The sequence below is a fragment of the Arachis stenosperma genome, chromosome 6, assembly GCF_014773155.1.
Source record: "Arachis stenosperma cultivar V10309 chromosome 6, arast.V10309.gnm1.PFL2, whole genome shotgun sequence".
NCBI classification, from domain to species: domain Eukaryota; kingdom Viridiplantae; phylum Streptophyta; class Magnoliopsida; order Fabales; family Fabaceae; genus Arachis; species Arachis stenosperma.
The window spans coordinates 68,781,985-68,807,796 of record NC_080382.1 but is presented as its reverse complement, the minus strand read 5'-3'; positions in this window follow the sequence as shown (position 1 = coordinate 68,807,796).

The window sequence follows — 25,812 nt, the reverse complement described above, 5'->3', positions numbered from 1 at the left end:
GTCTTCTCAGGCTGATTCTATGAAGTTTCTCCGTCGAGCGAAGAAATCTGCGGCATCTCGGAATATCGAGGCTGAAGCTTCTCCCCGACCTTCTCTGCAGAAGACTACAATTGGTGTTCAGACTCGGTCGAAGACCATTCCGGTCCCTCAGTTCCGAGCTATAACTCAGGATCCTCCGACCTCCGGACCCGGTCAGCTTTCCCGACCTCGACCTCGGGTCCTCCCCCCAAGAAACTGAAGACTTCCCGAGAGCCTGCTGGTTTCAATGACAAGGATTTCGATGCTCTCGGTTGGGTTGAGCAGCACATTCTTCCTCAGACTTTTATTTCTACTGATGATGCGTCCATGGAGCATCACTTTCAGTATATGGCGCGGAGTTGTGTTCGGATGGCTAGCCTTCATGCCGCCATTGCTCGGGAGTTTAAGAAAGCTCCCCTTGGGGCGACCAGCTCCCGACTTGAGAAGGCCCGGTCCGAGCTTGATAAGGTTAGTCAGCTGAAGGATGCTAGGATTGCCGAGCTGGAGGAGTCTTTGGAGGAAGAGAAGACTAGGGCTACCGCGGCTGTGGCGGTGGCGAAGACGTCTGAGGAGATGGCGAGGGTGGCGACGGAGAACTATACCAAGCTGTATGCTGAGCTTGTGGAGACGAAGGAGAAGCTGCAATCTGCTCGGGATGACTTTTATGAGCTGGAAGATAATGTGGCCAAGGGTATGGATGCTATGTTTGTGAATTTGAGGGATCAGGTCCGGGTTCTTGCTCCCGAATTGGATCTCAGTTTGTTCAGTACGGATAACATGGTTGTGGAGGGGAAGATTGTTCCTGCCCCTGTTGAGGATGAGGTTCCGATGTCCGACCCCAAGGCTCCGGTGTCCGACCCCGAGGCTCCGGTCGTGAACCCGACTTCACCTTTGGCCGAGGATAGAGTTGGTATGGAGGTTCCAAGCGATGGTGCTGTTCCTGCAGTCCCGATATCCATGTTTCAGCCAGGTGTTGATGCGGAGTCTGGAAAGGGCCTTGATCCTCTGTAATTTTTTGTACTTTTTGTGCCTTTGCCCGACCTGTGGGCTTTTTGTTTTTTGGATGTTTTCTGCAAACATTTTGGACACCTGTTCTGCCATTTTAGCTACTCTTGTAGCTTTATTATGCCATGCTTTGTGTTTCGATTGTCTCGTTCCGCTTTTATGCTTTTTAGTTGTTCTCGGGTAACAACTTTTTAGCTAGCGTTTTGACTTCTCGCTTTTTGCTTTTTTAGTTGTTTTTGGGTAACAACTTTTTAGCTAGCGCTTTGACTTCTCGCTTTTTGCTTTTTAGTTGTTTTGGGTAACAACTTTTAGCTAGCGCCTTGACTTTCTCGCTTTTTGCTTTTTAGTTGTTTTTGGGTAACAACCTTTTAGCTAGCGCCTTGACTTTCTCGCTTTTTGCTTTTTAGTTGTTTTTGGGTAACAACTTTTTAGCTAGCGCCTTGACTTTCTCGCTTTTTGCTTTTTAGTTGTTTTTGGGTAACAACTTTTTAGCTAGCGCCTTGACTTTCTCGCTTTTTGCTTTTTAGTTGTTTTTGGGTAACAACTTTTTAGCTAGCGCCTTGACTTTCTCGCTTTTTGCTTTTTAGTTGTTTTTGGGTAACAACTTTTTAGCTAGCGCCTTGACTTTCTCGCTTTTTGCTTTTTAGTTGTTTTTGGGTAACAACTTTTTAGCTAGCGCCTTGACTTTCTCGTAGTCCTGGTTCTTTGCCAGCTTCTTTCTTGGGTCCGAGTTTATTCTCGGACATCGGGATCCTTGAGTACCCCTTTGGTCAGGTCCGACTTCGTTGTTTGGTCGGCCTTTTTTAAGTTATTTTTGTAACTTCTTTTCTATTTGGCTTTTTGAGCCATTTCAGAGTTACTTTTATAACTTCTCACATTAATTTGAACCTCGTCGCTTCATCTTTGCCGACCTCGTATGGCCTTTGGCAAATGATTTTTTGCGTTTTGCCGAGCATAAATTAATGCGCCTTGGTGGGGTACTTTTTAGGATATGCTTTATAACGAGAAAGAGAAAATAAAGAAATTTGATTAGTATTAAAAAGAAGAATATGTACAAAGTGTTTACCCTTTTGACTAGGTCGGGTGTCCTACTTAACCGGGTGTCTCATTAAAAAACCCTCGTGGGGAAAAAGAGTACACCTCGGGTTAAGTTTTTCTAGCTGTAGTATCGTCTTAGGTTACAGGCGTGCCAGGTTCTGGGCAGCTCATTGCCTTCTAGGTCGGATATCTTGTAGTAGCCTGTCCCTAAGACTTCTGTTACTTTGTAGGGCCCCTTCCAATTTGCGGCTAGCTTTCCTTCTCCCGATTTTTGTGTTCCGACGTCGTTTCGGATTAAAATCAGGTCGTGAGTGGAGAAGCTTCGTTTTATCACCTTTCGGTTATATCTGAGGGCCGTTCGTCGTTTTAAGACTTCTTCTCTGATTCGGGCTCTTTCTCGGACCTCGGGTAGGAGGTCGAGTTCTTCCCTTTGTGCCTGAGGGTTGCCTCCTTCGTTGTAGAAGATGGTTCTGGGTGATCCTTCGTCTATTTCGACGGGAATCATTGCCTCCATTCCGTAGGCTAGTCGGAATGGGGATTCTCCTGTTGTAGAGTGCGGGGTTGTCCGATATGCCCATAATACCTGGGGGAGTTCATCGGCCCATGCCCCTTTGGCCTCTTGGAGTCTTCGTTTTAACCCGGCCAAGATGACTTTATTTGCGGCCTCTGCTTGTCCATTGGCTTGCGGGTGTTCGACCGATGTGAACTGCTGTTTGATTTTTAGCTCGGCCACCAAGTTCTGAAAACTTGTGTCTGTGAACTGTGTTCCATTGTCTGTTGTGATGGAGTAGGGGACTCCGAACCTCGTGACAATGTTTTTGTATAGGAATTTACGGCTTTTCTGAGCCGTAATAGTGGCTAAGGGTTCAGCCTCGATCCACTTTGTGAAGTAGTCGACCCCTACTATGAGGTACTTGACTTGCCCCGGTCCTTGTGGGAATGGGCCGAGTAGGTCGAGTCCCCACTTTGCGAAGGGCCATGGTGCGGTGATGCTTATGAGGTCTTCGGGCGGTGCTTTGTGAAAATTGGCGTGTTTTTGGCAGGGGGCATATTTTCACAAACTCTGCCGCGTCTCTTTGCAAGGTCGGCCAGTAGAACCCGGCTCTGACTATTTTCTTGGACAGGGCCCGGGCTCCGAGATGGTTCCCACACATGCCTTTGTGGACTTCTTCGAGGACGCTCTTTGTTTCTGTGGTCGGGACGCACCTCAGGAGGGGGTTTGAGAATCCTCTTCTGTATAATACGTCGTGGATTAACGTGTAGTTCTGGGCGTCTTTTGTAAGCCTTTTAGCTTCTTTTCTTTCGGCGGGGAGAGTTCCCGATTTCAGATAGTTGAGTATGGGGGTTATCCATCCTTGTTGTTGCCCGGATATATTTAGTATTTCTTCCTCCCTTAACACGGAGGGGGATTGTAGAGTTTCTTGGAGGAGACTTCTGTTGTTCCCTCCGGGCTTGGTGCTAGCAAGTTTTGAGAGGGCGTCTGCCCGGGCATTTTGCTCCCGGGGTATGTGCTGGATTTGTATTTCCGGGAAGTGTCGTAATTGCGCCTGTGTTTGGTCCAGGTATTTTTTCATAGTAGGGTCTTTGGCCTGGTAGCCTCCATTTACTTGTGATGTGACGACCTGGGAGTCGCTGAAGATCGTGATCCTCTTTGCTCTGACCTCTTCGGCTAGTTTTAGTCCCGCTAGTAGGGCTTCGTATTCGGCTTGGTTATTTGAGGCCTGGAACTCGAATTTTAGGGATAGCTCAATCCGTGTTCCTTGATCGCTTTCGAGTATAACACCGGCCCCGCTTCCTGTTTTGTTTGAGGATCCGTCGACATACAGATTCCATGAGAGTGGGGTTCCCGGGGTCTCAGTGTATTCTGCGACGAAGTCGGCTAGGTATTGAGATTTTATGGCAGTCCGGGCTTCATAGTGGAGGTCGAACTCGGACAATTCCACCGCCCATTGTAGGATTCGTCCTGCCATGTCTGTCTTTTGTAGGATGTGTCTCATGGGTTGGTTTGTCCGGACTTTGATGGTGTGGGCTTGAAAGTAGGGGCGGAGTCTCCGAGCTGTGAACACTAGTGCATAGGCGAATTTCTCTATTTTCTGATAGTTTAATTCGGCCCCTTGTAGTGCTTTGCTTACGAAGTATATGGGGTGTTGCCCCTCCTCATTTTCTCGTATTAGTGCCGAGGCGACTGCCCGATGTCCGACCGACAGGTATAGTACGAGCTCTTCCCCTTTTAGAGGTCGGGTTAAGATTGGTGGCTGCCCGAGGAATTCCTTGAATTCTTGGAAGGCCTTTTCGCATTCCGGGGTCCAAGAGAAGGGTTTCCCTTTCTTTAGGAGTGAGTAGAGAGGGAGTGATCTTATCGCTGATCCTGCCAAGAATCTTGATAGGGCGGCTAGTCTCCCATTTAGTTGTTGTACTTCTTTGACACCCGTCGGGCTTTTCATATTGAGTATTGCTTGGCATTTGTCCGGGTTTGCTTCGATGCCTCTCTGAGTCAGCATGAAGCCTAAGAACTTCCCGGCTTCTGCGGCGAAGGTGCACTTTGTCGGGTTAAGTCTCATGTTGTGTTTCCGGAGGGTGTCGAAGATGCTGCTGAGGTCGGCGACCAAGTTTCTGTCTTCTTGTGTCTTTACTAGCATGTCGTCGACGTACACCTCTAGCTGTAGCCCGATGTGTTCTGAGAACACTTTGTTCATTAGCCTCTGGTAGGTTGCCCCTGCGTTCTTCAGCCCGAAGGGCATTACTACGTAGCAGTAGTTTGCCCTTGGGGTTATGAACGAGGTCTTTTCTTGGTCGGGTCCATACATCGGGATTTGATTGTATCCCGAGTATGCATCCATGAAGGAGAGGTATCTGTAGCCCGAAGCGGCATCGACTAAGGCGTCGATGTTCGGTAGTGGATATGGATCTTTGGGGCAGGCTTTGTTGAGATCCGTGTAGTCGACGCACATCCTCCATTTTCCATTGGGCTTCTTCACTAGGACCACGTTTGCGAGCCATAGGGGGTACTTTACTTCCCTAATGAACCCTGCATCTAGTAGTGCTTGCACTTGTTCTTCTATTGCTTGCATGCGTTCGGGCCCGAGCTTCCTGCGTCTTTGTTGGACAGGTCGGGATCCCGGGTATACGGATAGCTTATGGCACATCAGGTCGGGCTTATGCCTGGTATATCGGAGGCTTTCCAGGCGAAGAGGTCGGAATTCTCCCTTAAGAGGGTTGTGAGTTCCTCCTTTAGGCCTGCCTCGAGGTTTGCCCCTATGTTTGTTACTTTCTCGGGTGTGTTCCCGATCTGGATCTTTTCGGTTTCTCCTTCTGGTTGTGGCCGAAGATCTTCTCGGGCTTGGACTCGCCCGAGTTCTATTGTGTTGACCTCTTTCCCTTTTAGGCTCAGACTTTCGTTGTAGCATCGTCGTGCTAGTTTTTGGTCGCCTTTTAGGGTAGCGATTCCCTTTGCGGTAGGGAACTTCATACAGAGGTGTGGGGTCGAGACTATAGCCGCTAGTCTGTTTAGGGTTGGTCGTCCGATGAGGGCATTGTATGCTGAAGTGACGTCGACTACAATGTAGTCGATGCTTAGTGTTTTGGTTTGCTCGCCTTTTCCAAAGGTAGTGTGTAATGAGATGTATCCCAAGGGGCGGATCGGGGTATCTCCTAGTCCAAACAGGTCGGTGGGATAGGCTTTTAGCTCTTTTTCTTCGAGTCCGAGCTTGTCGAAGGCTGCTTTGAACAGGATATCTGCTGAGCTTCCTTGGTCGATCAGGGTTCGATGTAAGTTGGCGTTGGCTAGGATGATGGTGATCACCATAGGGTCGTCGTGTCCGGGTATTATTCCAAGAGCATCTTCTCGGGTAAATGAGATAGTAGGTAACTCGGGTAAGGGGCTGTCTTCTCGGACATGGTAGACTTCTTTGAGGTGTCTCTTCCGTGAGGATTTGGATGTCCCTCCCCCTGCGAAACCTCCGTTTATCATGTGTATGTGCCTTTCAGGAGTTCGCGGGGTTCGTGTTTGCTCGGCCCGATCTTCGTTATCTCCCCGTCTTCTCTTTCTGGTTTCTTCTCCTTTCTCAGCTATGTATCTGTCGAGTTTTCCCTCTCTGGCTAGCTTTTCTATAACATTCTTTAAGTCGTGGCAGTCGTTAGTAGAGTGGCCGTAGAGTCTGTGATATTCGCAGTACTCGGACCGATCTCTTCCTGCTCTCTTGTGCTTCAGAGGTTTGGGTGGTGGGATCTTCTCGGTGTGGCATACTTCTCTGTAGACGTCTACCAGGGAGACTCGGAGGGGAGTGTAGCTGTGGTATTTTCGTGGCTTGTCCGAGTTGGATTCTTCTTTCTTTTTCTGTTCCCGATCTCGATCTCGGGGCGGGTAGGTTGACTCCTTCCTGGAAGAGTCTCTCAGCTGGGAGGTTTCTTCCATGTTGATATACTTTCCTGCCCGTTCTTGTACTTCGTATAAGGAGGTCGGGTATCTTTTGGATAGGGATTGGCTAAACGGTCCTTCTTTTAGGCCGTTTGCTAGTCCCATGATGGCTGCTTCCGTGGGCAAGTGTTGTATGTCCAGGCAGGCCTTGTTGAATCGCTCCATGTACTCTCTGAGAGTTTCTTGGTTGCCTTGTTTGATCCCGAGTAGGCTGGGGGCATGTTTTGCCTTGTCCTTTTGAATAGAGAACCTTGTTAAGAATTTTTTGGTCAGGTCTTCAAAGCTGGAGATTGATCCTGGTGGCAGGTTGTCGAACCACTTCATGGCTGACTTAGTGAGAGTGGTGGGGAAGGCTTTGCATCGAATCGCGTCGGAGGCGTCGACTAAGTACATTCTGCTTCTGAAATTGCTGAGGTGATGACTTGGATCGGTGGTGCCGTCGTAGAGGTCCATATCTGGTGGTTTGAAGTTTCGCGGTACCTTCTCTTTCATGATCTCTTGTGTGAAGGGATCATGGTTGCTTTCGGGAGTGGTGCCGTGTTCCGTCCGATCTTTCAGGTTGGCCTCTATCTTCCGCAGTTTTTCTTCCAATTCTCTGCGTTTGCGAGCTTCCCTTCTCAGATCCTGTTCAGTTTCCTTCTGCTTCTTTACGTCCTCTTCGAGTTGTCTCAGCCGGCTTTGTTGTGCCCGAACTGTTTCCAGAATCTCCGAACTTTTTTCTCTTTCGGGATTTTGTGGATCTTTGTCTGGGGGTGATGTCTTTGGGCGATTCTGTTTGTTTCCTCCTGGAGTGCGTGGTGATAGAGGGCTGTCCGGCCGTTCTCCGGTGTCAACTTCCTCTTCTTGTTCTGATGTAGCGTGGTTATTGTTGGGAGGGTCGTCCGCCATGGTAAAGGGATGACTTCCAGGTCCCCGGCAACGGCGCCAATGTTCCGAGGGTTACCTGAAATGTGTAGCTCGGTCTTCTGGCAAGGCCCGAGGTGGGGGGTCTGTGACCCGAGCTGGTTGTGCTGAACGGCGGGGGGTTGTACCTGCAATGACACTCCGATGCTTAAGTTAGCATGGGTCCAAGCAGATATCAAGTAGAATTAGAGTATGAGTTATACCTGGGTGCTCCAGTGTATTTATAGTAGTTGGCTGCGATCATCCCTGGATAAGATATTCTTATCTTATCTTATCTTTTGGGAGATTCATCTCTATCTTTGCGGAACCGCCTTTCCCAGGCCCTTTCGGCCTTTAGGTTTTGGGCTTAGTTCCTTCTGATGGGCCTTTCTTTGGCCTGTTTGTCCGAGGTCCGACCTCGAACGTGGGCCTTAGGTCGAGGTCGGGCCTTCTATCAGCTTTACCGAGTTTGGAGAGCTCGGTCAGGGTATGAACAACCTGCATCTACTATCAGAAATCTTGGTTTGACTGAAGAAGTCAAACCAACCCGGTTATGTCTCCAACTTGCTGATGGCTCCATTAAATACCCATCAGGCGTGATTGAAGACATGATTGTCAAGGTTGGGCCATTTGCCTTTCCCACTGACTTTGTGGTGCTAGAAATGGAGGAGCACAAGAGTACAACTCTCATTCTAGGAAGACCTTTCCTAGCAACTGGACGAACCCTCATTGACGTCCAAAAAGGGGAAGTAACCCTGAGAGTCAATGAGTACGAGTTTAAGTTGAATGTTGTCAAAGCTATGCAGCATCCAGACACCCCAAACGACTGCATGAGCATTGATATTATTGACTCTTTGGTAAAAGAGGCCAATATGACTGAGAGTCTCGAATCAGAGCTAGAGGATATCTTTAAAGATGCTCAGCCTGATCTGGAGGAACCAGAGAGAATAATAGAACCTCTGAAAATCCCTTAGGAAGAAGAGAAACCTCCCAAACCCGAGCTCAAACCATTACCACCATCCCTGAAATATGCATTTTTGGGAGAAGGTCCTTTCTTGTAATCATAAGCTCTACCTTAGAGCCACAGGAAGAGAAAGCACTAATTCAAGTGCTAAGGACACATAAGACAGCTCTTGGGTGGTCCATCAGTGATCTTAAGGGCATTAGCCCAGCCAGATGCATGCACAAGATCCTATTGGAGGGTGACGCTAAGCCAATGGTTCAACCACAGAGGCGGCTGAATCCAGCCATGAAGGAGGTGGTGCAGAAGGAGGTCACTAAATTACTAGAGGCTGGAATTATTTATCCTACTTTTGATAGCCCCTGGGTAAACCTTGTCCAAGTCGTCCCTAAGAAGGGTGGCATGATAGTGGTTCATAATGAAAAAAATGAATTGGTTCCTACAAGAACTGTTACAAGGTGGCGTATGTGTATTGATTATAGAAGGCTCAATACAGCTACCAGAAAGGATCATTTTCCTTTACCATTCATAGACCAGATGCTAGAAAGACTAGCAGGTCATGAATACTACTGCTTCCTGGATGGATATTCAGGTTATAATCAAATTGCAGTGGATCCCCATGATCAAGAGAAAACAGCATTCACATGTCCAGCCGGAGTATTTGCATACAGAAGGATGCCATTTGGTCTGTGCAATGCACCTGCAACCTTTCAAAGGTGCATGCTCTCTATTTTCCCTGATATGGTGGAAAAATTTCTGGAAGTCTTCATGGATGATTTTTCAATATTTGGAGACTCATTCAGCTCCTGTCTTGACCATCTAGCACTTGTTCTAAACAGGTGCCAAGAGACTAACCTAGTTTTAAACTGGGAAAAATGTCACTTTATGGTGACTGAAGGAATTGTCCTTGGGCACAAAATTTTAAACAAGGGAATAGAGGTGGATCAAGCTAAGGTAGAAGTAATTGGAAAATTACCACCACCTGCCAATGTTAAGGCAATCAGAAGCTTTCTGGGGCATGCAGGATTCTATAGGAGGTTTATAAAAGATTTTTCAAAAATCACCAAATCTCTGAGTAATCTGCTAGCTGCTGACACGCCATTTACCTTTGATAAGGAGTGTCTGCAGGCGTTTAAGACTCTGAAAGCTAAGCTGATCACAGCATCAGTCATCTCTGCACCAGACTGGACATTACCATTTGAACTAATGTGTGATGCTAGTGACCATGCCATTGGTGCAGTGTTGGGACAAAGGCATGACAAGCTTTTGCATGTCATTTATTATGCCAGTCGTGTTTTAAATGACGCACAGAAGAACTACACAACCACAGAAAAAGAGTTACTTGCAGTGGTTTATGCCATTGACAAATTCAGATCTTATTTAGTAGGATCAAAAGTGATTGTGTATACTGACCATACTGCTCTTAAATATATACTCACAAAGTAGAATTCAAAACCCAGACTCATAAGATGGGTGTTGCTTCTGCAAGAGTTTGATATAGAAATAAGAGACAGAAAAGAGACAGAGAACCAAGTAGCAGATCACCTATCCCGAATAGAACTAGTAGAAGGGGCGTCCCTCCCTCTTACTGAGATCTCTGAAAACTTTCTGTATGAGCAACTCTTTCCCATCCAGGAAGTACCATGGTTTGCAGACATTACAAATTATAAGGCAGTGAGATTCATACCCAAAGAGTATAGTAGGCAGCAATCAAAAAAATTGATCACAGATGCAAAGTACTATTTTTGGGATGAACCATATCTCTTCAAGAGATGTGCAGACGGAGTAATCCGTAGATGTGTGACTAAAGAAGAAGCACATAAGATCCTATGGCATTGCCATGGATCACAATATGGAGGACATTTTGGAAGTGAGCGAACAGCCACAAGAGTCCTCCAATGTGGCTTCTATTGGCCTACTCTCCATAAAGACTCCCGAGAGTTTGTACTTAATTGTGACAGTTGCCAAAGATCTGGCAATTTGCCTCACAGTTATGCCATGCCTCAACAAGGGATCTTGGAGATTGAGTTGTTTGATGTATGGGGTATTGACTTTATGGGGACTTTCCCAGCATCATACTCAAACACTTATATTCTGGTGGCAGTGGATTATGTATCCAAATGGGTGGAAGCTATTGCAACACCCACTAATGATACTAAGACAGTGCTGAAATTCCTCCAAAAACATATCTTCAGCAGATTTGGTGTCCCTAGAGTACTAATCAGTGATGGGGGCACTCATTTCTGCAATAAACAGCTTTACTCTGCTATGGTTCGATATGGAGTCAGCCACAGGGTGGCAACTCCATATCATCTATAGACAAATGGGTAAGCTAAAGTCTCTAATAGAGAACTTAAAAGAATCCTGGAATGGACTGTGATTAACCGTAGAAGGGATTGGGCAAGAAGCTTGGATGATGCTCTGTGGGTATACAGAACAGCATTCAAGACTCCTATAGGGACCTCTCCAATTAAATGAGCTAGAGGAATTCAGACTCAATGGTTTCGAAAATGTAAAAATTTACAAAGAGAAAGCAAAAAGATGGCATGATAAGAAGCTATCATCCAGAGTCTTTGAGCCAGGGCAGAAATTGAAATCCCGGTAGAGAGGTCCATATGTGATTACAAGTGTGTCACCATATGGATACGTAGAGCTTCAGGATAATGATTCTAACAAAAAGTTCATTGTTAATGGACAGAGAGTCAAACATTATCTTGAAAGCAATTTTGAGCAAGAATGTTCAAAACTAAGACTTGATTAAAGCTTAGTAATAGTCCAGCTAAAGACAATAAAGAAGCGCTTGCTGGGAGGCAACCCAGCCATTTTGTTAATTAATTGAATTTTACAGGTTTATATTAATTATCTTCAAGGTAAAATAGCAATTGCATGAGTTCACAGAGTTACAGAAGGATTCAGAGGATAAAACAGCAAAAAGAAGCTCACTGGTACGAAAAAGCCAATAAGAGCTGTTTTGGGTGTTAAATGCCCAAAAGGAGCATCTACTGGGCGTTTAACGCTGATGACAAGTCATCATATACCTATTTTTCAAGCTAATTTCACTTGTTTCACTAGTTTTTATGCACTTTCTTGCATTCTAAGTAAGTAATTTGGTATGGAAAAGCATGGTTTCTTTGAATCAAACAACCACCATTTAATTGATGCTAAAACATGAGGTTTAAGCTAAATTTAATTGAATTTTAATGATTTATAAACCTTGTGAATTTGGTGATACTTTGATTGGTTGTTTTGATTATTTGTAGGTGAAGAAAAGAAGAAAATAAGAAAGTGTGGCTTAAGAAGCGTGACTCAATGAAGAAGAAAGTGTGGCAAAGAAAATGAGGAAGCGTGGTGCATGGAAGGTGGAAGCACACTGCTCTCCCCAAGAGCAAACGCCAGTAGAGATAGCCATCTGGGCATTAAACGCCAGAAAGAAGCAACTTCTGGGCGTTCAACGCCCAGTGATAAAGGATTTTCTGACGTTTAACGCCAGCCAGATGCTACAGCTGGGCGTTAAACACCCAGAAGAAGCTACAAATGGGCGTTAAACGCCCAAAACATGCAGCGTTTAGGCGTTTAACGCCAGGATTGTGGGGAGGAGGTAAATTCGTTTTTCACTTCAAATTTTTTCCATTTTTCATGTTTCAATTCATGATTTCTTGCATAAACATGTTACAAACTCTCATCTTTCAACTTCAATTCCAAAAATTTTTAATCCTAAACTTGTTTCTTAATTCTTCTTCAAAATCTTTTAAAACCTTTTTCAAAACTCAATTATCTTTTTAAATTCTTTTCAAATCTTTTTTAAACTCATCATATCTTCTTTTCAAAATTCAGATTTATCTTTTTCAAACATCTTTCATAAATTTTCAAATTTTAAATTATATCTTTTTCCTATCATACTTATCTTTTACAAATCATATCTTCTATCTTATCTTTTTCAAAATTTTCGAAAACCCACCCCTTCCCTTTAAATCCACATTCGGCCTCCATCCTCTCCTCCATCATTCAAAATTGGCTCTCCTTCTATCCCTCTCATTTCCTTTCTTTTGCTTGAGGACAAGCAAACCTCTAAGTTTGGTGTGTTTATCCGTGATCACTAAACCAATACCCACTAAGATCATGGCTCCTAAGGGAAAACAAACCACTCCAATAGACAAGAAAGAGAATATTCCAAAATCACTTTGGAATTAAGGAAAGTTCTTAACCAAAGAACATTCAGACTATTACTACAAAATAATGGGTCTAAGATCAGTGATCCCAGAAGTTAAATTCGATCTGAAAGAAGACGAATATCCAGAGATCCAAGAGCAAATTCGAAACAGGAGCTGGGAAATCCTAACTAATCCTGAAATAAAGGTGGAAAGAAACATGGTTCAGGAATTATACTCTAATCTGTGACAAACAGACAGGAAGAGAATAGCTGGAACCGCCTTCTATGATTATCAGACCTTGGTCAGAGGGAAGATTGTTCACCTTCACCCTGACAATATCAGGGAGATCTTTAAGCTACCTCAGCTGAAAGATGACCCAGACTCCTTTAATAGGAGAATGGTGAGAACAAATAAGGGCTTGGACGAAATTCTAGAGGACATATGCCTCCCTGGAACTAAGTGGTTAACCAGCACCAAGGGTGTCCCAAATCAACTCAAGAGAGAAGATCTCATTGGGCGGCTATACTGGCTTTCTATACTGCCCACTAGTAACCGCTCTGAAGTCACCATCAAAAGAGCAGTAATGATCCATTGCATTATATTGGGAAAAAAAGTGGAAGTTCATCAACTGATTTCTTGTGAACTTTACATAATTGCAAATAAGAACTCCAAAGATGCCAAATTGGCTTATCCAAGCTTAATCTCTATGCTATGTAAAGATGCTGGGGTGAAGATGGGAGTAACTGAGTATATCTCAGTTGAGCGACCAATCACCAAAAAGTCAATGGAAGGACAACAAGTGCAGGACGACCCCATCAAGAGGAAAGCACAGGAGTTTCTCCCGGAAATCCCTCAAATTAAATACTGGGAGCGCCTTGAAGCATCTGTCACCAAATTGCAAGAAGCTATGGAGCAACTAAAGGAAGAACAGCAAAATCAAAATAGCATGCTTTGTAAACTGCTTAAGGAACAAGAAGAGCAAGGGCGTGAACTGAGGGAACTGAAGTGTCAGAAGCTGTCTCTTGAAGGGCCAAGCACCCCATAGATTAAAGGAGCATCTACCTCCCAAAATAAAGGTTGTTGCGTCCTAATCTTTGCCTTAACTCTGTGATAATTGTTCTTATTAGGAATTTACCTTAGAAGTTATATATTAGTAGTAGTAATTAGTATATCTATTTTGATTTTATCTCCAATTAAGCTATAATTTATTTTTCTCATCATCATCAAACATAAATAAAATAGTAGATTTTTAGAATAAAGAGGCAATATTTTTTCGAGTTTTTAATAAGGAAAATTCTAATTATTTAGATGTGGTGGCAATACTTTTTGTCTTCTGAATGAATGCCTGAATAGTGCATATTTTTTATATTGAATTTTATGAATGTTAAAATTGTTGGCTCTTGAAAGAATGATGAACAAGAGAAATATTATTGTTGATCTGAAAAATCATGAAATTGATTCTTGAAGCAAGAAAAAGCAGTAAAAAAAGAAAAGGAGCAGTAGAAAAAGCCAATAGCCCTTTAAACCAAAAGGCAAGGGTGAAAAGGATCCAAGGCTTTGAGCATCAACGGATAGGAGGTCCCAAGGAAATAAATCCAGGCCTAAGCGGCTAAATCAAGCTGTCCCTAACCATGTGCTTGTGGCATATAGGTCCAAGTGAAAAGCATGAGACTGAGTGGTTAAAATCGTGATCCAAGGCAAAAGAGTGTGCTTAAGAACTCTGGACACCTCTAATTGGGAACTATAGCAAAGCTAAGTCACAATCTGAAAAGGTTCACCCAGTTATGTGTCTGTGGCATTTATGTATCCGGTGGTAAAACTGGAAAACAAAGTGCTTAGGGCCACGGCCAAGACTCATAAAGTAGTTGTGTTCAAGAATCAACTTACTAAACTAGGAAAATCAATAATACTATCTGAATTCTGAGTTCCTATGGATGCCAATCATTCTGAATTTCAAAGGATAAAGTGAGATGCCAAAACTGTTCGGAAGCAAAAAGCTACTAGTCCCGCTCATCTAATTAGAATCTGAGCTTCACTTAAAACTCTGAGATATTATTGCTTCTTGATTTCTTTTTATCCTATTTTATTTATCTAGTTGCTTGGGGACAAGCAACAGTTTTAAGTTTGGTGTTGTGATGAGCGGATATTTTATACGCTTTTTGGGGGTAATTTCATATAGATTTTAGTATGTTTTAGTTAGTTTTTAGTATATTTTTATTATTTTTTAGGCAAAATTTATATTTCTTGACTTTACTATGAGTTTATGTGTTTTTCTGTGATTTCAGGTATTTTCTGGCTGAAATTTGAGGGAGCTAAGCAAAAATCTGATTCAGGCTAAAAAAGGACTGCTGATGTTGTTGGATTCTGACCTCTCTGCACTCGGAATAGATTTTTTGGAGCTACAAGAGCTCAATTGGCGCGCTCTTAATTGGGTTGGAAAGTATACATCTAGGGCTTTCCAGCAATATATAATAGTCTATACTTTGCACGAAGATAAACGATGTAAACTGGCGTTTAACTCCAGTTCCATGTTGCATTCTGGCGTTGAACGCCAGAAACAGGTTGCAAGTTGGAGTTAAACGCCAGAAACAGGTTAAAACCTGACGTTTAACTCCAGAAATAGTCCAAGCACGTGAGAAGCTCAAGTCTCAGCCTCAGAACACACCAAGTGGGCCCCAAAAGTGGATTTCTGCAATATCTATCTTAGTTTACTCATTTTCTGTAAACCTAGGTTACTAGTTTAGTATTTAAACAACTTTTAGAGATTTATTTTGTATCTCATGACATTTTTAGATCTGAATTTTGTACTCCTTGACGGCATGAGTCTCTAAACTCCATTGTTGGAGGTGAGGAGCTCTGCAGCGTCTCGATGTATTAATGCAATTATTTCTGTTTTCTATTCAAACACGCTTGTTTCTCTTTAAGATGTTCATTCGTACTTGACCATGATGAAGGTGATGATCCGTGACACTCATCACCATTCTCAATCTATGAACGCATGCCTGACAACCACCTCCGTTCTACCTTTGATTGAATGAGTATCTCTTGGATTCCTTAATTAGAATCCTCGTGGTACAAGCTAGAATCCATTGGTAGCATCCTTGAGAATCCGGAAAGTCTAAACCTTGTCTGTGGTATTCCGAGTAGGATTCAAGGATTGGATGACTGTGACGAGCTTCAAACTCGCGAGTGTTGGGCGTAGTGACAGACGCAAAAGGATCAAAGGATTCTATTCCGACATGATCGAGAATCGACAGATGATTAGCCGTGCGGTGACAGCGCATTTGGACCATTTTCACTAAGAGAACGGATGGTAGCCATTGACAACGGTTATCCACCAACACACAGCTTGCCATAAAAGGAATCTTGCGTGCATGAAAAAGAAGACAGGGAGAAAGCAGAGATTCAGAAGACAAAGCATCTCGAAAACTCCAACATATTCTCCATTACTGCGTAATAATCACTCATTTCATGCTCTTTCACTTTTTACAATTGAGGCTAAAGAACCCTATTGGTATCCTGACTAAGAATAATAAGATAACCATAGCTTGCTTTAAGCCAACAATCTCCGTGGGATCGACCCTTACTCACGTAAGGTATTACTTGGACGACCCAGTGCACTTGCTGGTTAGTTGTGCGGAATTACATAGTGTGAGTGTAATTTTTGTGCACCACCAAGCACAAAGAGGGCACCCCAAAAGTCACCCTCCAATGCGTACCCTGCAATAGGAGCCAAACCCCTATCTAAGAAGGCAAAGGCACCAGCTCCTATTGATGAAAAAAAGAAGAGCAAACCGGCGAAGGATTCTTCAAGGTTCCCCAACCGCTTCTGTGAACTTGTGTTCACCGCCATGGTTGAGAGGAACTATCATGCTGAGCACCTACTCGCTCCGCTGGACAAGTTTGCTCCTTGTATTCTACCCCGCATTGAATGGCAAGGATGAGAGTTTCTTCTGTGAAAACCACGGGAGATCAACCTCTCTTGGGTGGTAGAATTCTACACTAACTACCATCTTCCCTCTCTTCAATCGATATAAATGCGCCAGAAGCAAGTCTCAGTTTCAGAAGAGGCTATTCAGCAAGTGCTTAATGTCTTACCGGTACCAAGTGACATGGATGGTTACCAAGAAATCATACGTCAGCGTGAAGAGTTTGGGTTCGATTGGGACTCGATCCTTCGAGTCATTGCTGAACCAGAGACCTTTTAGACCCAAGGTCGACTCCAGATGCAGCCCAAGTGCATTGATGCACGTTCTCTCACTGTAGAAGCTAGAGCTTGGGCCCAGATCCTATCTCACTATGTGCTACCTAGCACCCACAAGTTGTCCTTCACGGTGGATCTTGCCTTGCTTGTTTGGTGTGTTCTCACGGAGAGACCGGTGAACATTCTGCTTCTTGTCAAGCAAGCGATGGGTCAAGTCCACGCCCGTGGTAATTTACCATTTCCAGCATTGGTATCCGATTTAGTTGCTGCTACGGGTGTTCCTTAGGAAGCCATGGACACAAAGGCTATAATTCCGGCTAAGGGCGATGTTGTCCCAAGCAGAAAATACTTACAGCTTCCCATGAACAACCCTAGCCTCGACGTAGCCCCTCCACCTATTTTTCCTTCCACCTCATCGTCACCACCACGGCAAAGATCCACCCATCAAAGGATAGAAGATCTACACCAGAAGATTGATAGATATGAGCGGCGCAACCAACGCCGATACACTTACATCAAGAAGCTTCTGCGTTGTGTTACCCCTAGCATGGAGGAACCCGAGATATTCACGTCCACCTCAAACCCAAGTGATGGGAGCTCTGATGAAGGGGATAGTGAAGGTTTTGGTCCGGACCACCCTTTGCGCATTGTTGATAGCACAGAGGACCGTGCTAAATTCTAAGTGTGGGGAGGTCGTTCAATCGATCTCCATGGGTAACAATCTCTTCCTTTTAACACCCATGGATTTATCTTTTGCTTAGTAGTTAGTTCATTGCATGTGTAGTTAGTCTTGCTTGTAAATACTCCTTGCATGATAGTTGGTCTCTATAGAGTTACTTGGTCAAAATAATGCTTCCTCCCCAAGAAATTGTGATTTCGGGGTACCCTACCAATTTTGGAAAATTTTTTTGCAGTAAACTTTCTTCAAGAATGTATTTTGGAACATAGTGACTGAGCTAAGAACACAAGCATGTAAGTTTTAAGCATATTGTGTGGTTATATCTTCTAACCATTAATTCCCATTCTTGTGTGCATTATTCTCTCTCTATGATTGCAATCCTTGCTTTGTCTAATTTTATATGTCTATTACTTTGTGTATGAATGTATTTACATGATTGAGGCCATCACTTCAATGGCCTTAACCCTTTTATCTACCATTGCTAACCAATTTTGAACCCATGTTAAACCCTTTTTGTTCTTAAATAGAGCACATCAACAACCCTAAGTGAAAAACAATGAATGTCCCTAGATTTGGATCCTTGATTATCTTAGGTGAGTGAAGGTGTGTATCATTCAAATGGGAGGGTGTACTTGGGAATTCGGGTAGATGTAAAGGTGTGTATTTGTAGTTGTAAATGAAAATTCTGGGATCTGAGAACATACTCATGTACTGAATGATTGAACCATATGCATTGAAACTTTTGTATTGAAACTCCAAGAAAAAGGGGACCAAAAAGAAAAAAATTTATATGTGTATATATGAGAATGTAAGAAAAAGAAACAGAAAAACAGAAGAAACAAAAATATGAAAAAAAAAAAGAGAGAGAGAAGAAAGCAATGAAAGGGGACAAAAATGCCCCAAGACAAAGTAATAATAACAATGCATATGGGATGTGAATTGAAAGGAATGCATGAGTATGCGAAAAGTGAAACCCATGGGTAGCTAGGTATTGTATTATAGTTGTATAGGTTGTTCTATGTGTCTAGTGGGATCTTAGGTTAATCAAGGATTCAAATTTTAAGCTCACTTGACTATATACATCCTTACCTTCACCCAAGCCCCATTACAACCCATGAATAAGACCTCATGATACTTGTATGCATGCATTAAGTAATTGTTAACTGTTAGATGAAAGACAAATCTTGGAAAGCATGAGTAGGAGAGGATTGAGTGATGAATCCTATACACTTGAGCGAGTAGAGCGGATACACTTCCGGTGAGGGTTCGATGCTCAACTCCTTGTTCCCGGCTTTCACAAGCATTCATCTAGCAAGTTATATGCACTTCACAGTAATGTTCAAATTAGTAGGATTTATGAATTACATATCATTTTCGCCCCGTATGCTCATATGTGTTCTTGGAGGATAGATTTACCCTTGACCAAGTAGATTGATGATTTTACATTAGTTGCATGCATTCATTTAAGAAATTTGCACTTCTAAAACCCTTTTCTTACCATGATCTTTGGTCTTTTTATTTTTCTTAATCATGAGGACATGCTTGGTTTAAGTGTGGGGAGATTTGATAAACCCCAATTTTGTGGTTTATATTGTGTAGAATTTGGGGGGTTTTGTCAATATTTTTCACACTTATTCACAAGAATTGCATGGTTTTGTGTTCTCTTTCTAATATTGCTTCATGATGAAAAACATGCTTCTTTTGAATTAAAATTACTATATTTTGATCTTCTTCTATTACCATTCGATACCGTGACGTGTTTGTTGAGTGATTACAGAATTTATAGGGCAAGAATGGCCTAGAAGAGAGAAAAGAAGCATGCACAAGAGGAAGGAACATGAAGATTTGGATTTTGGAAACTTTAGCATGGGCGCGCACGCGCACCTCGCGCGCACGCGTGGATGTGGACAGTGGGAAGCGGCACGCGAAGATCGGCGTATTCGCGTGGATTAGAGAAATCCACACCGGCGCGCACGCGTACATGGCGCGCACGCGTGGATCACAAAATCAATCGGCGCGCACGCACGCATGGCACGTACGCGCGACAAGCTGCACATGACCTCATTAAAGGAAATCGTGCCTGGCTATTTCTGAGGCTCAAGAGGCCCAAATTCAAGCTGGTTCTTCATGGAAAAGGACCCAAGGATGCTAGGGGAAAATGGGGGGATCATTCATTCACACTAAGACACAAATTTTAGCTAGTTTTTTGTTTTTGTTCTTCTAGATGGAGAAACCCTTGTTCCTCTCTAGACCTAGCTTTGATTTGATCTTCCCTTGTTGAATTCTGAATTGGATCTTGTTAATTTCTAGTTTGAATTGCTTAATTTGAATTCCTTAGTATAATTTTGTTTAGATCTTCTGTTAGTTTTATGTTTTCTTGCCAATTGTCATTTTATACCCATTCCATGAATCTTGTGAATCTTGAATTGTTAATGTTACATTGATGATTTTTATGATTAATTCTGTGTTTGAGTGATTGTATGTTGATAATTGTTAGTGGGTACTTGTTAATTTCAATTTAATTGCAATTTGAACATGTCTTTTAGTAATACTTACCATGTGTTTGATGAAATGTTTCCCTTAATTATGGAGTAGTTCTCTTTACTCTTGGCCTAGGCTAAGGGAATTGGGTAAACTTGAGTCATTGGGTCTAATGGATTTGATGATTTGGGAGCCCTTAGTGGTCGATTTGATAACCATTGACACTAGTCTACTACTAAGTCAATTAGTAGTTAAGTTGGACCTTATGGGTTGATGTTGACTAAACCATTTAATATACTTCAAGTATAGAAGTAGACTTAATGAGTTTGGTTCCTCATAATTGTCAAGATATGGTTATTAGAAAAGGATAGTGGCCCCAATTCCCATGTCTAGCCAAGAGTTGCTTTTATCATTCGTATTTGAAAATCCAAAAAAAAAAATCCCAATTGCTTTGTCTTAGTTATAGTTATTTGTTTAGTTTTAGAGTAGAATTATATTGGATGTTATCTTATTAGTTTGGAATTGCTCACTTCTTGCTTTAGTTATTTGAATTAGTTTCTCGTATTTCAAGATTACCTGCTTGTTAAGATTCTTAGTTTAATTTCTTGCTCATGACTTGCAACCCCGGAATTCTAACCAATGTTGATGCACATGTTTGCCCATTCCTTGTGAGACAACCCGAAGTTTGAATACTTCTGTTACTTTTATTGGGGTTGAACTTGTGATAACCAATTCCTTTAAAATTTGATTCGCGGATTATTTGTCGGTTGAGGGCTATACTTACAACGCGAAAATCTTGTGAAATTCCTTACCGACGGTATCCGTGCCATCAGCTTTGCTTGCAGAAAGAAGTTAAATCAGGCATGTTTCACATTTAGTGAAGGCGTTAGTGGTGTTAACGTTAAGTATAAATTCTGGCTCGAAGACGTTAGTGACACTAACTTTGTCACTAACGTTCCAACCCTTTTGAGCTACGTTAACTCCAATGTTAGTGGCACTAACATGACCACTAACGTAGCCTTTCCTTTCCTTTGATAGCATTATTGGTGCTAACTTTGCCAATAATGCTACAGCCTTGCTTTTCTCCCACGTTAATGGTCCACGTTAGTGTTACTAACGTGGCCATCAACGCGGGCATGCCATGACACGAAGATGTTAGTGACACTAACTTTGTCAGTAACGTTACAAAACTCCCTCCCTTTCACGTTAGTGCTCACGTTAATGGCATTAACGTGGCCTCTAACGTTGGCTTCTTATACTCCTTGCTCCACGTTACCTCCTATGTTAGTGGCATTAACGTGGCCACTAACTTGGCCTGATCTAACGTTAGTGATAAAGTTAGTGTCACTAACATTGGCGATCCTTTTTGCTCCATGTTAGAGCTCACTTTAATGGCATTAACGTGGCTCTTAACGTGGTTGTTTGTGGCCTTTGCAACGTTAGGGGTGTTAACTTTACCTCTAACGTTAGAGCTTCTTCTTTCTTGCACGTTAGTCCCTACGTTAGTACAACTAACGTGGCAACTAACGTGGGTTAAGATGGCCTTCGAAGATGTTAGTGGTGTTAACTTTACCACTAACATTGCAAGCTTGCTCCCTTTCCACGTTAGTGGTACTAATGTGGCTACTATCGTGGCTCTTCTATGCTTCATTTGGCCTGAAATCAAACAAACAAGGTGCATCAAAGCTTTGTTCTAAATTATGAGATCCTGCATCATCTAAATTGGCATTCAATTCATGCATTATTCTCATGAAATCATGTAAAGTTCACAATGTTTGCTTGAATCAAGATGTAATTCACCCAAAAACTTGCTTATTACCAAAGAAAATGCATGAAACTACCTAAAATATGTAAAGAAAAGGCTAGTAAAACTGGCCAAGATGCCCTGGAATCACAATGTCAAAGTAATTAAAAGTTTTCTAAGATATGATGGCTTCTACAGGAGGTTCATTAGAGATTTTTCAAAGGTTGCCAAACCTTTGAGCAACCTACTTGTCTCTAATGTACCTTTTATTTTTTATAATGAATGCATGCTAGCATTTGAAGAACTTAAGAACAAACTCTCCTCTGCGCCTATCATAGCACCACCATTCTGGGATTTACCCTTTGAGTTGATGTGTGATACATCAAATTTTACTGTGGGTGCCGTTTTAGGACAGAGGAAGGACAAATTGGTGCATATTATTTACTATGCTAGCAACGTCCTTAATGAGAATCAAAGGAACTATACCATTACAAAGAAGGAATTACTTGCCATGCATTTGATAAGTTTAGATCATATCTTATTGGCTCTAAAGTAATTGTATTCACTGATCATACATCACTCAAATATTTGCTTACCAAACAAGAGTCCAAGCCCAGACTAATAAGGTGGATCCTGCTACTCCAAGAGTTTGACATTGAAATTAAAGATAGGAGTGGAGCAGAGAACAAAGTGGCTGACTACCTATCAAGAATCCCATAAGGAGAAGATGAGATACACCAATTTGTAGTAAATGAGAGCTTCTCTAATGAGCAGTTGATGATGATCCAAGAAGCTCCTTGGTTTGCCAACATAGCCAATTTCAAGGCTATTGGAGAACTACTAACCAACATCAACAAACACATGAGGAGAAAGCTAATCAAAGATGCTAAACACTACATTTGGGATGAGCCCTTTTTGTTTAAAAAGTGTGCTAATGGGATCTTGAGAAGGTGTATTTCCCATGAGGAAGGACAAGAAGTGATTTGGCAATGTCATGGATCTGCATATGGAGGCCATTTTAATGGGGAAAGAACTGCAGCAAAGGTGCTACAATGTGGATTCTATTGGCCAACCATGTTCAAGGTTGCAAAGGAATTGGTATCAAGGTGTGATGAATGCCAAAGGGTTGGCAATCTACCCAAGAAAAATGAGATGCCACAAAGGTTTATAATGGAATTAGAATTGTTTGATATGTGGGGAATTGATTTCATGGGACCTTTCCCATCCTCTTACTCAAAGAACTATATATTGGTGGCTGTAGATTATGTGTCAAAGTGGGTAGAAGCCATAGCCACAGCAACAAATGACAACAAGGTTGTGATGAGCTTCTTGAGAAGGAACATCATCAGCAGATTCAGAGTTCCTAAAGCTCTTATTAGTGATGGAGGAACACACTTCTTGAGGCACTCCTTCTCAGATATGGAGTCAAGCACAAAGTGGCAACTCCATACCATCCACAAACCAACGGACAAGCTGAGATTTCAAACAGGGAGCTCAAAAGAATTCTGGAAAAAACTGTTGGAAGCTTAAGAAAGGATTTGTCTAAGAAGCTGGATGATGCATTATGGGCCTACAGGACAGCTTTCAAAACACCCATTGGGATGTCTCCATACCAATTGGTGTTTGGCAAGGCTTGTCACTTACCAGTTGAGCTTGAACATAGGGCATTCTGGGCTCTAAAAATGCTTAATTTTGATGATCAAGCTATTGGAGAAAGGAGGCTACACCAACTCAATGAGCTGGAGGAATTCAGGAATCAAGCATATGAGAATGCAAAGATCTACAAGAAAAACACAAAGAGGTGGCATGATCAAAAGGTAGCAAGGAGGGAGTTCACTAAAGGACAGAAAGTGCTGCTGTACAATTTTCAAGGCTCAAGTTCTTCCGAGGGAAGCTTAAGTCTCGCTGGTCTAGACCCTTCACCATCCTCAAAGTATCACCTTATGGTCATGTAGAGCTCATGGAGGACACAACACAAAGAACATTCACTATGAATGGCCATAGGCTCAAGCATTACTTGGGAGACTCACTGGATGAGAAGAGAGTGACCTACCATCTTAGATAAAGAAGGAAGAACGTTAAGCTAATGACGCTAAACAAGCGCTAGTAGGGAGGCATCCCAACACTTATATCCTTTTGGTTTATGGCTTTCTTAGAAGTAGTTTAAAATTTGTTAGTTTAGGTAGTTCAAGTCTCAGTTTAATGTTTTGTTTTATTGCTTTATAAAAGTAGATTGAAGGTGGTAGATTAGGAAGTTTAAATATCAGTTCTGGTAGTTAGAAGATCTTCAGTTTATTTTTCTTTTTCTAAAAAGTGCAATTTGATTAATACATTCACTGATGATGGGTAATTGGGCTGAGAACTAGCTAAAAAGCTAAGTTGGGTGTAGCCACCAACCCACTTAATCTAGGCTTACAACCATTTGAACAAATTAAATTTTGAAGTAAGCCCAGAGATTAAGTTTGGTGTGGCCACCAGCATACGAAGATCACCTAGCAAGCCCAATACCATTCAAGATTGAAAGCATTTAATAAATTGGTGAGTACATGAAAGTTGGTTTTAAATTTGTTCGGATGGGGTTGGAGGCAAAGGAATGTGAAATGATTAAATTTAATTCACCCTCATGAACACATTAAAAACCCAATAATGAACCAAATTTATTAGATGTAATGGGATTAAGTTTGGTGTCCCAAGAGACACTCATCAATTGCAATTTTATTCACTCATATTAAAAGGAATGTGGAGGATTCTTTTGTCATTACTGATGGGGTTTTCGGTTTTATTTTCAGGAGAGAGAATGGGGCCCATGTGATTGATATCTCACAAAGCAAGAAGTTAAAGTGTACTTGCACTTTGGAACTCATCACTTGCAGGAAGCCAAAAGGGATAAGGGTTGGTGCCTCTTCCCACGCTAGGTGCCACTTCCCAAGTGGGAAAACATTGAAGTGCTTTCACTTCCCACCATCCCGAGCACACTTCACACCCCTATAAAAAGCCCCTCACTTTCCCACCTCTCCTCACACTTTGAACCCTAACCACATACAAGAAAGAACCCACACACTCTCCTCCTCTCTTTCCCTTACCTTTCTTTTCCTTTTCTTGATTGGGACAATTAAGTCCTAAGTTTGGTGTTGAAGAAAAAATGTGTTTTGCTTGCTCTCCCTTGCAACTTTCTTCAACCTTCTTTAACCCTTCAAACACCTTTCTTCATCCCAATGGCGCCACCAAAAGTTTCATCAGCAAAGAAAAGAAAGACCAAGGAACCAACCTCAGGGTCTTCAAGCCACAATAAATACAAGTTTCTCTCAGTATTCAACCAAAACCAATTTTATGGTTGGGTGAGTAAAAGGAAGATCATTCCAGAAGTTGGGTTCCAACTGGGGAGAAACGAGCACCCTGAGATCAACAGAGAGATAAACAACAGAGGGTGGGCACTCTTGTGCAACCCACCAAGAAAGGTGGTGGAAAGCTTGGTGAGAGAGTTCTATGCCAACGCTGAACCTCAACCTGGGCAAGCCTATGGCTATCTCAGCTATGTGAGCGGGAAGGCTATTGATTATAGCCCTCCAACATAGAGAGGATGCTAATGGTGAAGCGGACAAACTCCACCCGGAGCTATGAGGAAAGAATGAAGCAACAAGACCCAGGATTTGATGAAATCCTCAATGAAATCTGTGTGTTGAATGTACAATGGATAAACGACAATGATGGGAGGCCCAACCAACTGAGAATAAGGGATTTAAGCCCCCAAGCTAGAGGGTGGCTAGATTTTGTGAGAAGATCTCTCAAGCCTACTTCAAACACTTCTGAGATAACACTTGAGAGAGCTGTGCTCATATACAGCATCATGAAAAGTGGGAATGTGAATGTTGGGGAGATGATTGCCAATAATATTAACAGGGTGCTGAAAAGCATCAAGGATAGCACAAGACTGGCCTTCCCCAGCATCATCCAAAGGCTGTGTGATGAAGCAGGGGTAGAGAAGATTATTGATGAAGTGCTAGTGGAACAAGAAAAGACCATAACTGCCAAAAAGATGGCCAAAGTGGTGGCTGTCAACCCACTTGAAAGAAGAAGGGAACATAGAGCTCATGCTCATGCACCACAAAGGCAGCCACAACAAGAGGAAGAAGCTGAGGAGCAACCACATTATCTAGCACTTCAACTACCACCATACCAATAATACCAACAATTTCCTGAAGGATTCAACTGGGAGCAACTACAAGGAGACA